The 6656-nt window shown below is 36.1% G+C and overlaps 1 pseudogene; it reads right to left on the bottom strand.

The window, feature by feature from the left end:
- Positions 1–2646: 2646 nt before the first annotated feature.
- Positions 2647–6656, bottom strand: part of LOC101586797 — a 12168-nt pseudogene continuing 8158 nt past the window's right edge.

Below are 6656 nucleotides of genomic sequence, written 5' to 3'. Positions count from 1 at the left end.
AGGTATAAACCCCTGTTTTTAATGAAGTAAAAGCAATTAGTACTGTAATTATCTTAACTATCTTCTATGTATATATATATATATTTTTTCTTTTCCCTTCCTTCTTTCTTGTTTTTTCCTCTACCCTATGTCAGTTTTTCTTTCATTTTGAGTGGTTTCCTCTCATTTCACAATATCTAGTATACATTTTGGATCCTATTTACTCTTTCAGCTTCTAATACTAGGGACACTACAGGATAGTTACACATGGAAGACTGATTTAATTTACTTAAGAGTCTGTAGAGAAAAGTGCAAAAATTGGTAGCACAATTTTCTATATTCTTTTTAGACAATCCAAACCAGAGTTATAGTTTAATGGCATTGTTACTATGCAATCATCCCTTTATCCTATATTTTACATATGTAGATTCAACCGATATTGATCAAAACTCTTTTTGAAAACATTGCATCCAGTCAAGTGTTTTGGAGCCTGCCTGTAATACCAGCACTCTGGCAGGCTGAGGCTGGATTGCTCAGCCTGAATAACTCGGTGACTTAAGCAAGATTCTGCATAAATAAAGAAATCAATATTTAAAAAGTGGTGTAGCTCAATATGAGGCCCTGGGTTCAATCTTTAGTACTATGAAAACAAATAAATAAATACAAATTGTATGTACTGAACATGTACAGACATTTTTGTTTGTCATTGTCTCTAAACAGAACAGAATGACAGCTACTTAGATAAATGATATGCTACATTATGTAGTATAATTAATTTAGAATAGTTTAGAGGAGATATGAAGATGTGCATCACTTATATGAAAGTACTACATTACTTTATGTGCAGACTTGGGCTTCCACAGATTTTTTATCTGTAGTAATCCTGGAACAAGCTGCTGTGGACATCAAGAGCTGGTGGCCTACATAAAAAATGTGTTCATAAGCATTCATACACAATTATCTGTTGATGGTTAGATCATTTCTTTTCATTTCTTGTAATATGCATTAGTCAATTATTTTGAACTTTACAAGGCAATCTAAAGTTTTAAGCATTTCTTTCCATGGGAAAATCTCAAGCTTATCATCCTATTATAATAAAGATGAAGAAAGAAAAGCATCTTTAATGTTGTTGCAATAATCATTAGATGGTCCAAAGAAAGAAAATAGACAAAGAAGTATAGGAATTACAGTATTGAGACAATGCTTCATGTTGCACTAAAGGTACACAGCCTACAATAAAATTGAATAGTTCAACTAGAATTGAAATGTCATTAAAGTTGAATAGAAAGTGTAAGAGTCAGATTCATTAGAACTGGTTTTATTCCTAAAGCCACTATTTGTGCCACCTCAGTTTTATGATGACATTTTCGGCTTGCAGTGCTTGCTCATTGGCTCTTCGCTTTCCTTCTGAATGGTTTATGGTAACAGAAGTCAGCAGCCATAAAATGGTAGGAAGTCCCCTAAGAAGCACCCCCACTTCCTGAAGGAAGTACACCTGCGTACACTTACACTTTGTATAACACCTAGTACAGAACACGGCATTATGCTGGGCTAGCTGAGATCCTCCTTCCTGTTTCTTTGCAAGTTTCTTTGCAAATGGCAATATTCCTATCTGATTGTGCAAAGGGTGGATTTAATTTCTAAATGGAAACAAGTAATTGTGAACTGTTTTATCTGTGAAATTATTGAAAGATTAAAATTCACTCATTTATACACCAATTTCCTTGTCTTTGTCTAAAAAAGTAGCAAAAAATTAATTTATAGGACAATAAAATATTTTAATGTAAAAATTAAAATGGTGAGTACATTTGTGCTTAGGTATGTATACAAAACATACATATATAAATATTCTAGCATAGTTAATGTTTCTGAATTATTTTCCTTTCTAAAGCCAATCTTGCCACAGAAGTATGGTCTACTTTTTATGAATAAGATGAAGCACCCCTTGGATATTATCATTTCTAATAGAAGAATTTAAGTTGAAAGAAAGGAAAGATCTGTTCATGGGATGTTCTGGTTTCTCGGGTATTTTGTGGAGTTTTTTTATTTTTAAGCTTTAGCTTTTTTTTTTTGTTTGTGCTGACATTTTATTAGAGCAAAGTATGTTCAGGTATGTTGATTGAAGTTGTGTATGGATGGACATAAAACTTCAGCCTTTATATCAATAGAGCTGATTCAAAATAAATATTTTTAAAAACTGTATCAAACACTAATGCATAAGTATTATTTACAAATAGTTTGTAAGTGAATCATTTGGGATTAATATTCATTTTCTTCACAAAGTAAATAGTTCACTTAGCTCTCCTTAAATAGGAAAAAAAGCTGAACAAAAATAAAGTCATGCCCATGGCACCAGTAAAATGTTACTTTCAGTGAGTAAAATACCAAGGCTGAGACATATGAAAGTGTTTGAGGAGAATTACACATTCTTGAATTTGTTCTAGAGCCTAGGAGAAAGTTTGGAGAAAGAACATAACTGCTAATTTAAGAAAAATTGCAGGTGGAAAAGTCTGACCAAATCCAACCAGCTATCACACCACTTGAGTTCCAGACCTTCCTCCCCATGAGGGTAAGGCATGCAGGTGAAGGAGCTGGTAAAAGGAGCATTCCTCTCTGCACCTGGAAGCAGGCCCCATCTCTAGAGTCTCTGCTCTGCTGCAGGCCGTCTCAGTGCTTGTGGGCCACGTGCTTCAGCTTCATGATGGTAAGGACAGCTGCCCTGAGTGTCTTGGAAACAAGGAACCTGAGCGTAGTGGTGGACTGTCTTCAGCAGTTTGGCTTCAAGGCCTCTGTGGAGTCCCATTATCCCAAAACGTTTGACTCACGGGTAAAGAAGATAGAGGACATTCCGAAGACTCCCCAGGGTTGTTTTCTGGGCTTAGTCTGTGACATCTTAATCTCCAAATCTCAGAGCTGACTGTACTGTCTGCAAAGGATAGGTGGCCGTGGTGGCAATTGCTTTGGCTATTGCACCAGTGATGAACACATCCAAAGAAGAAAGCTGCATCCATTTCTTTAAAAGCTGACGTTTTATACCTTCATAGATCATGAACTGGATGGCAGGATTGAAGACCAACAGCAACAAGGGAAATGTACCATTCCACAAAGCCAAGATACCTTCATCTTGAACCATCTAACCATCTGGTGAAAAGCATCAACAATGCCTCTGTAGTTGGTTGGTACAACATCTTCATTCTGAAATTTTGCCCCTTACAGCTTCAGTCTGGTGTTTACCACCTACAGCAGAGCTGTTAGCAACACATTCACCACTCCTGTAACAAATCCAACTACCACATCCTTTCCAGTAGTAGAACGTTGACCTTTGACCCAGACTGCTTTGAAGCTATTAAAAGTGTAGAAATAGACAAAATTGGAGCAGCAGAAACTGGAAATAACTGGAAATCCCCCTTGATATTGTACCAGGAGGCCTTCCACCTTAATGATCTTCAGCAGCACCATGTGTATAATTTTGAACTTTCTTTCCTCATCAAGCTGAAGCCAAAGTCTAGCTGTATCCAAGGGAAAAAACACTGTCATTGCAGTCGCACTTCCCACGGCGCCTGCCATGGCATGGACAAAGCTCTCATAGGACAGCACAGAGGCCGCTGATGTGGCTTCCAGTAGACTAGCCAGATTTTTCTCACAGGCTGCTGCCAGAAGAGTTAGGAAGAAGCACTGGGAACCTGGTGTGAACCTAAGCTTTAGTTCATTAAAATCTTCATCAAACAAGAAAGATAAATTAATCTTTGGATTTCTGTTTAGCATACAAATTAAGTTTAGGATAATATTTGAGGAAATTATGACAAAGTCACCCTAAAAAAAGAAAATCAATGCTCAGCAGATGCAATTGTATTTTATTTTAGTAAATGTAGAACAGTAATGTGTGTGTGTGTGTGTGTGTGTGTGTGTGTGTGTGTGTTTGGTGGTATGTGTTAAACCACTAGCATCCTAGGAACTTTAAAATATTTGGTTAGGAGATTTTTTTCCAGCTGCCACACTTCCTGCAAGATGCTTCAGGACTCTGGTCTTCCCCAGTGCTCAGGTTGGGGAGCCGCACCCTGCAGAAGTATGCCTGCTGGCTGAGGGTTTCCTCCAGCTGCTTCGTCCCATCAGCACAGGTCCAAAAGGTCTTTGCCTATCAAACTCTCTGGCTTCAGATTTCAAATCCTAGTCACAACAAAGATAAGAATAGATTCTTAGAGCTGTATGAGTTTAGTGCCAATGTTTTTGTTGGTGTGACTTCCAGATAAAATTGTATCACATAGTTATAAGATCAACCATTAAAACACAAAATGTTATTTAAATAAAGTGTGAAACACGGTACAACCATGAAGTTGCAGGCTATTTTCCAAAAGTCAGTACATAATACTGATATCATTAACTTAAAAATGATACAGAATGTTTCAAGATACATATGCATAATAAAAGCTTAGGTATCCCCACCGCAAACATTTGTAATACAAATAACCTTTTGCACAAACATGTGCACAGGGGATATTTTGAAACTAATAACACTTGTCAAAAGGAAATTAATTTCCACTTGAACTAAGCTAATATGAATGTCAAAAATGCCCTTTGGAAATTTAATCACAAAATAAAAGATCATGCCCAAGGAGTAAATCTGCATATATAAAATCTATAACATGAGTTAACTTGATTTAATACAACCTAGTTGAGTAAATAGCCTAGCTATGTAAACCTGGGTAGATCTCTTAGTCTCAATGCTCTCATACAAATGAGTTAATTTTGAGGGTATGCTAGAATGATGTATTCAAAGTATTTTGAAATTAGTAAATCAAATCTGTTTACTATAGTTTGCTAATTGTTTATAATTGTAAACATTATTATAAATGTTTAAAACATGAATATGTATCTATATATGTGTATAGGTATAGATTCATTGCATAATCTAGTCCTATTTCCATGTTAAATATACTTATGTATATTATAATCAAAGCTCAATTATTTAAATTGGTGATCTTTTATACTTTTTAAAGTAGTTTTGAAGAAAATATTACTATAGCTTTTGTTTGTCCCAGTAGGAGGACCAAATGAAAGATTTGATTCATTGTTTAAAAAACAACTGTTGAAAATGTTGAAAACGCACGAGAGAATCTTCACAGTGAATAAGATAAATTAAAATGCATGGCTTGAGCTTTGGGATGTTTATATAAGCATGGAAAAGTTCTATCTTTGGAGATCAAGATGGTGAGTTCTCATAATTCTTTTTTAGACTTCCAGAAAACCATGACTAACACTAGATTTGGTCATGTACATATTTATCTTTGGACACACACATAAAAAACAAGATCAACTAAATGAGAAAAGGCTAGTCAGAATTTGTTAAACTGTGAAATAACATGTAGTCTCATTATAAGAGCGTAAGAAAAATTTCATTCTATTTCAGCTTTCTAAAATATTTTTGGTAGAACTTCCTCACAGTAGTGTTCTTGAGATAAGTAAAATCAATATGTTGTTTATACCACTAGAAAGGAACTCAATTTTTGTACATAGGCTAGTTTTAGAACATTCAGAAAGTAATTTAAAATTTTGTTTTATGTAAAGAGTTTCAAAGAAAGTTCACAAACAATATATAAAGTTTAAAAATTGAAACAGATGTTTGTCTTAGTTACTTTTTACGCATTGCTGGGACAAATACCCCGACACTCAAAATGAAGGAAGGAAGGTTTATTTAGTTCACAGGTTGTGGAGATTTCAGTTCATGCTCAGCTGGCTCCAAGGCAAACAACAGGAGGTCTTGGGGGCAGAAAACAATGAAGAGCACAGGAAGAGAGAGAGCTGAGGTGTCCATCAAGCCTCTCTTTTCCTTCTATGATGACTGCGAAGATCTGCACTGCAGGGCAAAGACTGGAACTCCTCCAAAGTGGCACGGCTGAGAAGATCAATCACCAAAGTGGCGCGACGAGGACTTCTCGAAAGAGGCGTGGCAGGGCCAACAGCAGAGAAGCCTTTCTCAACTCTTTTCTATATACTTTTTATGCTGAGTCACTCTGGGATGGCCCTTTGCACACTCCAGTGGAACAAATTGCACCCCAGGGTGAGCCCAATCGTGTTGTAGGGTGCAACCAATCATGCCCCAAAGCCAGCCCAGTAGCGCTGCAGGTTGGGCCCTCCCTGTACTATAGAGTGGGGGGTAGTGGTGACAGGGACAGGGCCGGAACTGCCGAAACTGCCGGAGCCAATTCAGCCAAGTTGACACAAGTATCAACCACTACAATGCTAAAGTTTGTAACATATGAATATCATTGATCAATCTTGACTTTTATTTTGACATAAGGAATCTTGACATAAACTCAAGCTGTGATTATAAAATGTCAATTCTTAAATACTTTATCTTTTTGTTTCTCTCTTAAAATTACTCCTATCACATTCAGTGCTTGGCAATGAAAGAAGATTTTGCACAAGTATCAATTCCAGTAAAAAAACTTACGTGCTCTTTTCTAGAAAAATAACATCTTTTATTTATTTGTATTTCTGATATAACCCTCTTGATCCTTCTTTAATATCCTGAACATATATGTATTTCTCTATGATTTTCTGTCATGCAAAGATCTTAGGTTTTTTGTATTTTCATTTTCAACACCAGACGAGATATATAGCATGTAAGTAGATAGACAGTAGAAAATAGCGGAGTATTAGTGGGTAAAGCAATAAAT

Source organism: Octodon degus, unplaced genomic scaffold, assembly GCF_000260255.1.
Source record: "Octodon degus isolate 3935 unplaced genomic scaffold, OctDeg1.0 scaffold00391, whole genome shotgun sequence".
In the NCBI taxonomy this organism is placed as follows: Eukaryota; Metazoa; Chordata; class Mammalia; order Rodentia; family Octodontidae; genus Octodon; species Octodon degus.
Note: the sequence above shows the minus strand (reverse complement) of the source record. Positions and strands in the feature narration are given on the sequence as shown.